The 10,578-nt window shown below is 38.8% G+C and overlaps 1 protein-coding gene across 1 annotated transcript in view; it reads left to right on the top strand.

Annotated features, from left to right (window-relative positions):
* The window catches only part of fbxo15 (F-box protein 15), a 134,041-nt gene that overhangs the window by 108,908 nt on the left and 14,555 nt on the right, over nucleotides 1-10,578 (top strand). The window lies entirely within an intron of this gene.

The following is a 10,578-nucleotide window of genomic DNA, read 5'->3' on the forward strand; positions in this document are numbered from 1 at the left end:
TGTGTGTGTGTGTGTGTGTGTGTGTGTGTGTGTGTGTGTGTGTGTGTGTGTGTGTGTGTGTGTGTGTACATTTTTGCTACACCGGGAGGACTATTTTCCAGAAAAAAACACAGTCTTGTGGGACCCAGTGCTCCACGTGGGAATCAAGGCCTGGTCCTCAGGGGTACAGATGTCGATTTTGTGTGTGTGTGTGTTGGGGGGGTGGGGGTAGGTTTAGGACTAAGATGTGAATTGAGTTTAGGCTAAATTTAGGGTCAGGTGTAGTTAGGTTTAGGGTAAAGGGTCAGGATTAGGCTACAGAATTGACTGGAAAATGAATGGAAGTCAATTCAAAGTCCCCATAAGGATRGAAAAAACAACTTGCATGTGTTTCTGTTTCTGTAATCAGTCTTCAMTTGGTGATATTCTACTTTCTCTACAATGTCCAACTGGAGCAGGTGGTGGATGGTTTCCCATTGTTCACATTCTTGGCACTCATTTTCCCACTGGTTTAAATGTGGATTAAGTTCTAAATGTTATTGTTGTTTTCTAACATTGTTCCTGTATGAGCATTTTTATTGCTGGATTCATGAAATATTTTAACTAAGAATGTAATRAAGTGGGCAATAAAAGCCAACTGAAGACCACTTTTTTAAACTTATATGTCTGACATTGAAGGGTAATAAGAGAAAAAAAATGGCTATGTTCACTTTTTCATTAAAGGAGACACATCCTGTTTATCCTTCCTGTTTATACAGATAATTTGAAGTAATTGACACAGAAAACATCATAGAAAATGAGAAAACTAAAACCTGACCCAAACAGACTATAAAGATATTTACTCAGCACCAGGAAAGACTAAATTCAACTTTTCTCATTATGATTCCAACGACACAACAAAATGTATTTAAAAACAAAACAAGTGGATTTAGCACAAGTCCCCTTTAAATACAAATACACTTTAATTTTGTCAATATGAACCTTTATACACCACTTCAGGTGACATAGTTTCAGTTTTGTTAACTTGACTATCACTTTAAATTGTCATGGAGTTACATTTTCATGTTAAACTTCAAAACTACTTTTCTACAACTTTCATTCATGTGCTTGTTCCATACTTGAGTCTCTTGATTTATAAGGGGGAGAATGTAGGTGATYATTGACAGATTAATTTTTTCTTCTCCATGTTGGACTGATCACAGACCCACTTCCACGTTCCAGTCGACTGACACGCAGCCGGGTTTTTATGCCCTTAAACGTGCCTGTAGCATGCCTTGAGTTCCCCTGCCTCGCCCGAGGCTGTGGAGAACGTCCAATCAACACTCGTCTCTGTACCGTCTCACCAAACCACTCCATGTGTATGTTAGGATGAGTTTGTCAGGCTCAAGCTTTTTATTCCCTTTTTCCATAGAGACATCAATCTAACAAGCACTGACATGCAATCCGTCAATAGTCGAATGTTTTTTAAAAGGTGCACATGAAAAAAGTAATTGCATGTAGTCCAAGTCAATTGATAAGACATGAGACCTACCCTTTTAAAATGTGTTATTGCTCCATAAAACCTTTATGGAGGTATGTTGTATATTCATACCATTTGATCATGTCGTTTGTAATTCCTGTGGGTATTTTGTGCAATATTCTTTCTTGTGAAGCTGGAGTTATAAGTCAGGGCCTACAAATGACTAATAAAAGTTTGTTTTTTTTTTTAAACAAACAAACAATCACAAAATTGTATCTTGAACAAGTGACAAGTTTTAAAAGTATTTTGTATTTTTTTTTTGGACGTTCTAAAATACTGCATTCAGGTATGATCATTAATGGGTCCAAAAGCAGGTGGGGCAGCAGGCGAGCAAACACTGGGAGCTGCTGTTGTGTTGTCAGAAAACTGGTGCATCATGCAGAACTCCAGGACAGACACGTATAAGGGAGAAAAAATAATGATGGCTGAGGTGGTCCACACTTTGGATGATCTTTTTTTGTCTGGGAACTGTTCCCAGTTACAATATTTCCATGACCATGCAATTATAAAACGTTGTGCAGCCAGCTCAGTTTTCTCACAAGCAACTAAACAGCACTCAAACATTATTTTGGCATCAGAGCTCTCCATGTTGGACAGCCTTAAAAAAACACACTGCCATCATTTTTTTCATAGCATGAGAATTTTATGTTTGTTTTACTTTGTTTACCACTAATGGAAGCCCTTTCTGCATTCTTATGATGGGCATAAAATCCTTAATTGCTCCTCACTTCTCCCGACATTATCCTATTTACCATGGGTTTATTCAAATATTTATGTTGCTTCTGTTTGCAAACCTCTGGTTTATTCTTAATGATCATAAAGGTTGTTTTTCACCGTATGAAGTACGCTCCACTGCCTCCCCACTACCACAGAAGAAACTTATATGCAAGACTTTGCTTTTAAGCAAACATTTGACAAGTAATTTTAAAGCTTCATTGCCAAAAAATTGTATAATTGCTTTAATTATTGTCCATCTCTGAAGGTGAAGCAGTAATAATGTTTTTATGTGTGTTTGTGAGTGCACGTGTGTATGTATCTTATGAACCATTGGGTCATATTTATTAAAACTCTCAGAGAGTAATCATTAGATGCACATCTGCAACTGATTAACGACTGGAGTTAGCCCTTTTTAAGATGTCTGCCACAGCTAAGCAAACACATAAACTACTGTAATTAAGCTAATAACCAACTAAACAGTTTTTAAACTAAAATGTGAGACAACTCTGACATGAGGTTGGGCAGAATAAAATATTTAATATTTAAAAAAGAGGTACAAATCGATCATTTCCCAATTTAAAATTATTTGAGCCTAAAACTCAAGCACAGGGGCGGAGCTGGACTTTTTTTTTCTTTCCAAGTAGTGGCACAGATGTGACCAAGGTTATTTTTAGAGGGGGCACATAAAAAAAATGAAGAAAAGCAAGATGGCCACCACAGAGAATTCTAAATAGCTTTAATGAAGCTGTTTTAAGAAACATTGAGATGAAAGTTTCTGTGATCAGTATCTAAGAATGATAAAAAAAACATGCTGAATGCAAGTCACCATTTATTATTCAACCATTTTTAGACAAACAAAGCTGAAGATTAGTGTAGAAGTAGCCTGGCCCTTGCCTTCCTGTGCAGCTCCGCTCAATTCTAGTTTCCCTTCACTGCTCCGTCTGGGACTTCTCACATAGACAAGGATTTCTTCAGGAGAATTTTCATCCGGGCCAATCAGAGAACAGAAGGCTGAGTTTTGAACGACGTCGATTTTCTGCACAGTGTCTGCTAGTTAGTTTAGCAATGGCAGTGGAGGAAATAAATGAAGCCAGTCGGTGTTGAAAMGGCTTCCAAATTAAATTAAATTTGTCTGACAAAGCAGCAGCTCTCATTTACAGTCGTCTCATTTGGCTCGGTACTTCTCTCCTCTCAGTAGGGTTGTTTACAGCACACACCATTTCTGGTTAGCTTCTTAGCTTAGCCTCCTTGACAGTGCAGCTGTGTGTGTTGCGGCCAACCGGTCCAATCATTTTAAACTTTAGCAGAGGCCACGCCTCCAGCAAGAATCTCTTCTCTATAGCCAAGAGTCCAGACCCTCGTTTGAAGCAAAGCGACGGGCGAGGGTCTGGTTTTAACCAGGCTAGTGTAGAAGTAGCCAAAACAATCTTTCCAAACTCAAAAATGTTAATAAAAAATTCAAGACAGCCACCACAACTAACTTTAAAGGGCTACAATTCAGTCATTTTAAGACTTCTTGAGATTAAATTTGTTGTGTAGTAGCCAAATCTCCTTGCTAATTCCAAATTAAGCTAACCACCAATCTTAAGAATGCTAATTCTAAATCTACAAATGGCTATAATTCAGCTTGAATGAAATCTAAACGCAAATACAAAATCCAAGATCCCCACCCACTTCTCATTCAATGGACAGGGGCACCTGTGGTGGCAAACAAGGTGCCAGGGGTGGCACTGGCCACCCCTCAGGCTCCGGCCCTGCTCTAGCATAAAAAGTGCTTGGTAAGCATTGATAAGCTTTTATTTAAGGAATGTCAGGCCAAACATTTTCACATTGGTCTTGATGCAATGTTGCTGTTGTTGGAAGAGAAGACTGTGTAAAGAGATGTCCGGGCCTCCCTGCTCAATATACTGCCCCCGCCATCCCACACCAGAATAAGCAGAACAATGGGTAGGGTGAGTGACAACATTGTAGCAGGAACAACAAAAAGAGCTTCAGCATTTTGTATTTGTTATTCATTGAGTGGTTTACTTGTAAATATGTACACGCGGTTTAGGAAGGTGTTAATTAGGTGAGGCGATATCATTATTGTTGCTTTCTGCTTTAGGCATCAGTCACTTTAAGGTGATAAAGTTCTTTTTCACAGACAGATTAACTCGGCTAATCATAAACACATTTTATGTTGTGGAACTGATAATGTCTTTTTCTGTTTTTTTTTTTTTTTTTTTTTTTTGCATAAATACGTAACACTGCCATTCCTTACGGGTGTTAAGAAGTTCACAGTTCAGGTAATTTTCATAAGGAAATTAGCACATGTGATGCTGATCCTGACAAAACAGCTAAACTACTGTGGCTACAGTAGTGGCCTCATACTGTGAGTACTTGTAATTCAGAGCCTCTAGATGATTAATAAGGCCTGTGTGCTGCATAAAAATGCATGTTTTTCGTGTTCAGTAGAGCATTTAGCCTTAATAAAGGCTATCCCTAAGATAAAAAACTGATATATATATATATATATATATATGAAGCACAGCCAAGTGCTTTTATTGTGGATATTTTACATGTAATTTTGGAGAATTGTGCAGAGCTTGAAAAAATGCCAGGTAAATAAAAATAAATGTTGGGAGAGTTTGCATTTTATTAAAGCGTTTGTTGATTTGCTGATGGACGTATTGTTGGTGATCATTCTTTGGATTCTACAAACCTAGACAAATTATTGCCCAATATGACTTTTAAACATATTGTTGTAATGTTATGACCTGGCTCTTTAGAAGCCGCATGGAAACACGACACACGACGCCAGCTTAAAACCGTAAAAGGCATTTACTTATCTGTCTAGGAGTTTGTGAGAACCGTTGTCGATCCTAGTGCTCCGTAGATGTACCGGGCGTCTTCCTCACCACTCTGCAGTGAGTTATTGAGTTAAGGTAACACATTTACTTTACAGTGACTTTAAGTAAATGTAAAGTTAAAGTAAAGTAAACCTTAATTCAATTCAGTTGAGTGGAGCCAGTTGACAAATGTTTTAATTAAATCCATTATATATGTTTATTGACTGTATATGTTTCTAAATTAACTGTTGGAATGACCATAACAGGAGACATCAATGTCAAGTTGCATTGTTTGATATTACACTATCAGCGGTGTTACATTTTTACAGCTGCTTGTTGCTATTTGAAGACGGTCCCTAAATCTTTCTTCACTTTCAATGTATTGATTTTGTTTCCTGGTTTAGTTTTCCCTCCCTCAGCTCAGCGCAGCAAACAGAGGTCAGCTCAACACCTCAGACAAATATTACTGCAAGAGAACAAATTTCATGTTACTTTTTATTTACTTCTAGCACTTGCTCATAAATCTATCTCCAAATCCAGTGCAGGTGTTCTTTATGGGAGAAACAGAAAATTGTGGGTGAATTTTCTTTTAATTAGAGCTTCTATTTTCAGTCCCAGAAAAGGCAACCTTATTAAACCCAGAACTCTGCTCTATTCCTTCCAAAATTATCTGTGAATATGAATATATATGTATATATATGCCGAGAATCAGTGCACACACCTGTAAAAATAGCTTCCCTGCCCCTGCAGTGTTGTCATGTCCATCACCCTAAACACAGGCACCACACGAGAGCGTGCACGTCTTACTGTGCACATCCCTGATCCAGAGAATCCACAACTCCTGGTGTGAGCTTTGTCCTCCACTGCAGCTGGTTGTGCCGAGGGAGTTTTTTTTTTCTTCTTCTTCTTCTTTTTTAGATTCTAATGAATGCAGTTAAACTGGTTAGGTGCTGGGTCCGGGAAGCTGTCTCTCAGGCTTGCTGTGCCTGAATCTAATGTGGAGACAGATGATGTATTGGAACCATCACATCAAGGAGGAGCTCATATGAGCCGGGGTTGCCTGGCTCACTGTGTCTGTGTGTGTGTTGTTGGGGAAGGTGGAGGAGGGCGGAAATGAGTGGTGGGGGTTGGACGAGGCTGTATTTTCTTTTGGGAATTGCGTGTTTCAGCAGTATGGATATTGCGGGGAGCAGCGGCAGAAGGAATAAACAGACTTCCTCTGTCTTTCCTTCAGGGATGAGCCTGTTCAGAGAGGCGGCACTGTGACTGATGTTTGTCAGTGTTACGCGTCTATTTATTTGTTTGGCAAACAAATGCATTATTAACAAGCAACTGCCACATGTTATCTTCTCCGTGTGTTCTTTCCTCGGCATCATTGTCTCCCTCCATTCAAGTGCAAATTAGCTGGGTCACCGCACAACTGTTTGACTGAAGCCAGAGGTGACTCAAGCAAGCACAGAACTTTAACACAACCRCTTCAGAAGTTTGACATCAGGAGAAAAAAGATTTCTAGAGTTTGTAAAAGTGCCGCCGAGCAGCAGGTGGTTTTATTCCAATGCAGGTTATGCCTCCTTGCTTTGCTGACAAAAAAAATGTGGGCATTACTGCAGCCCCATGAAATTAGCAGGGCTCATTTGGAATCAAATCTATGGAAAGAGGTTCTAGGAGTGAAATAGAGAGGTCTGGACCATTGAAATCAGAGATAAATCCTGACATTCAGTATGCATTTCCTTTTAAACTCACAGTCACATTAGAAATTAGATTGAGTGAGTGGGCCCCTGAGCGTCATTTCAGACCCAGAAGGAAGTGCCTGTAGGTTTGCCTGGGAACAGCTTGAATAAAAATAATGCTGTGAAAGGCTTATTCGCACTCACAATCACACTTAAGGCAATTTCACCCATAACGGGGACCGGGAGAAAATGAGTCGAGAGCAAAAGACACCTTTTTCTAAGGGTTTTTTTCCCCCACTCTGATGCATATCAATGTACTTTGCTCATCTGCAATAAAAAAGGAAGGTTGAAAGTCTTGTCAGAATCTCTTGGAAGAGTACAATGTGAGTCCACACACTGGCTTCAATAGGAAGGGGGATGAAGAATGAGGTATAGAAATTCATGGAATATTTCAGCTCAAACTTGGTGTCCAAACAGCACATTTTGAGAACTTTTAATTATTTCTCACTCATCACAGACTGTATTGTTGATGTTTAGCTCTGCAGAGCAGATTGACTCGCTTAATGGCTTTCAAGTTCAAGACGAAAGTTTAGAACTTTGTTAGGTTGTATGTTTGGAAGCCATTTTAAGGGTTTCAGACTGTGCTTACATCCTTATGTTGTCCTTTAAAGGTAAAAGGTAAAGGTGCTTTATTTGTCATCAGTGTATGTTTCCACACAATGACGAAATTTGTGCTCTGCATTTAACCCATCCACACCCAAGTGGAGCAGCGGGCAGCCATGTGAGGCGCCCGGGGAGCAGTTGGGGTTGGGTGTCTTGCTCAAGGACACCACGACATGTGGGTATGGCGGGGAGTCGAACCTAAGACTTTCGGGTCCCAAGCCGGCTGCTCTACCACTACACCACAGCCGCCCCGGTAAAAAAAGGAAATGTTAGATCAGGGGTGCCCAAACATTTTCCCTGAGAGGGCCAAAATTAAAATCAATCTGAGGGCCCCGGGCCAAATGGAATAGTATAATACATGAAATGCAAATACTTCTTAAGTAAAGTTGTTTTATTTTTATTATTATTTATTTCCATTTATGAATAAGCCAGCAGCCAGTGCGGTTGCCCACATTCTTTTTTTTTCAGCATATGGACATGGAGAAAATTCAACATATGCTTGGGAAGCAAAGGGTCATGGGACCTTTCATGAATTAAAATTTGAGTATATGTGGTCTTATAAGGTTTGCAAATTTAGACATGTGCTTAAATCTAATCTAAATGTCTCTTGTAGTTACTCGCATTTTATATTTAATCTTAACATAATTCAAAGATAAAGTGACTTAAGACTATTTGACTTCAGCTCCTTGTACCTAWAGCTGGACCAATGGTTGCAAAGTGGAAATACGGTGTTTCTATAGGACAAGAGATTACAATCTAATAACCAGGACAACTGCTGGTGGGCCAAATCAAATAGCTTGGTGAGCCAATCTTGGCCCGCGRGCCCCACTTTGGGCACCTCTGTGTTAGATCCTTAGAAAAAGTTAAAGTTAAATTCTTGAAAGTACTTGAGTCTAACTCAGTGAGGGATGTTTCAAGGTAAAATTGCTAATTTACTTATAGAAGCTACATTATTTATTCTTAAGCACTGATTTGAAGCACAGAGATTTAGATTTTTTTAAGTGAAAAAGAAAAAAACATATTTTTGGAGCTAAATTAATAAATACAGTGCACTGCAGCAGATTCACACATGTGCAGAACATGAAGTGAATCTGTGATAAAAATGTTTGGTTCCTTTTTATTTGCTCAATTAACCAAAATGGGTTAATTTTGGTTGTTAAAGTGGCATTCATCTTTCTTCGTACAAACTCTTTACTTGTGGTTAACATGTAACCAAAACAAAGCATCCCATTTTACCTGCCAACTATCATCCTTGTTATGACTGCACAAATCACCCTGAAAAAGCATCATAATTAGATGTTTAAAGACAACAAAAGCAGAGTCAAACCATGCTGATCTTCAGAGGACAGCTTTCAAATCAACAGCAAACAACTTTCTCAATTTGAAAGAAAACATGCTTCGATTGTTTTTGCCAGTTTGCCGGCACACAGTGGGCACTTTCCGTCCTAAGAGCAGGAGTTAAATGACGTGATGCACAAACTGTTCTAAATGTGTCTCCATTTACTCATTAAAACAACCTCATTAAGGAATATCTGACAAGCATCCATCCCATAATTTCATTTCCAATGCACAGAGCTGCTGCTGCTGCCACACCGCACTGCGAGGGGACACCGGATCTCTGATCTGCCCGCACGTGCACGTGTCCCAGASTCCTGGAAATCAAAAGGCCCACTCCTGAAATAATATGAATCCCGAGAACGTGTATGTAAAAGGCACCACTAAAAGAGTTCAGAGCTCTTTTTAATGGTGCCTGCGTGTGTTAATGGTGTGTGTGTGCTCTGCGGTGTGCAGTAAAATGCCATCTGTGCCTTAATAAAAACAGTCTCAAGTCTATTTTATACTGTCTTTGGGGGGAAAAATGTGCATATTTAAATAATAGATAGGGTTCGTTTTTATTGTTAACAACAACTAAAAAAATAATAATCCTGTTAAGGTGAGAATTGTTTTGCAATACTGTTGGCATTAAAGTGTTATTTACACTGTGTTTTGGGTGAAGTCTGATTATTAACTACAAACACTCCGCCTACTCAAGGATTCGTAGAAAAACATGTCTGTATTTTGAAAATTGAATCTATCCTTTGCACAATAAAGTGATTTAGTCAGATGCATTTGATTGTCTGAAAGGCTTTTGTTTTTCATTTTTTTATAAATTGATAGCTATGTCATTTATCCAAGTGAATCATTTGTTTGTAGACTTTTCATTCAGGTACAAAGACAAGCTGCTCTTTGTAGACAAATTTAATCCCCTCCCTAAAAAAATTCTGTGATTTTTTCTGGCATTTTCTGCTGCTTTGCGCCTCTCTATTGCTGGCATCAGCAGCAAATCAGCAGGTCTCTTTTGTCTTGTTCTCAGCTGGTATGTTCAAGATGAAGGTAAAGTTTAGGGGAGGGGGGGAATAAATAAATTAACAAAAAGAAAAAAAAGCAGATACGCAAGCATAGTCAACTTTCCAGCTGTCTGCATGGGAGATATTCTCAGATGGCCCAGCTGCCCAGCAGCTGCAGGTGTTCACTTGAATCCCCAGTTGAACCAGCAGTTTTCATCTGTTTGTGTTTGATACAGAACGCTGGTGGGGTGTTAATGTTTCAACAAGCTGAGGATTAACAGAAAATTGCTGCAATTTAGCACTTATTGGCTGGTTTTCTACAGTGTTTAATAAGGCCTTATACAGCAGTGCACAGAGTGTTCAAACAGAATTTTATAATTTCCTCAAATGTTGCCTCTTTGTGTGTCTTCTAAAATACAATAAAATACAATATTTTCCTTTCCTTTCTCTTTACTACTGCAACATACATTTTATTTGATTGTTTCTACTGAATACTCAGTCTTGTTAATAATTCTAATTTCTCTATAAATAAGTAAATTTGTACTAAAAGACTAGTTCTCAGTATTCTCTTTTCAAGCACTTATTTTTTCTGCAGGAACACAGAGCAACTGTCAGACAGGAAGCTTAAAAATGCCTTTTTTTTTACCCAGAAATGTCTGAGTTTAAGCAGCAATGTGTGTGTGCATGAGTGTGTGTTTGTGTAAAACATCACAAAACRTGTCCTGTTTTACACATTAGTTGGATCACAACAGAACACATCAAAGACATTGGATACTTTCGACTCATTTCGATTTTGAAATCAACTTCTCAAATCGTTCGAAACACAGTGAACTTCCGCTTTGAGTTTTTGACTCCTGATTGATCAAAAATAAATA

This window comes from Austrofundulus limnaeus, unplaced genomic scaffold, assembly GCF_001266775.1.
Source record: "Austrofundulus limnaeus strain Quisiro unplaced genomic scaffold, Austrofundulus_limnaeus-1.0 Scaffold12, whole genome shotgun sequence".
Classification (NCBI taxonomy): Eukaryota; Metazoa; Chordata; class Actinopteri; order Cyprinodontiformes; family Rivulidae; genus Austrofundulus; species Austrofundulus limnaeus.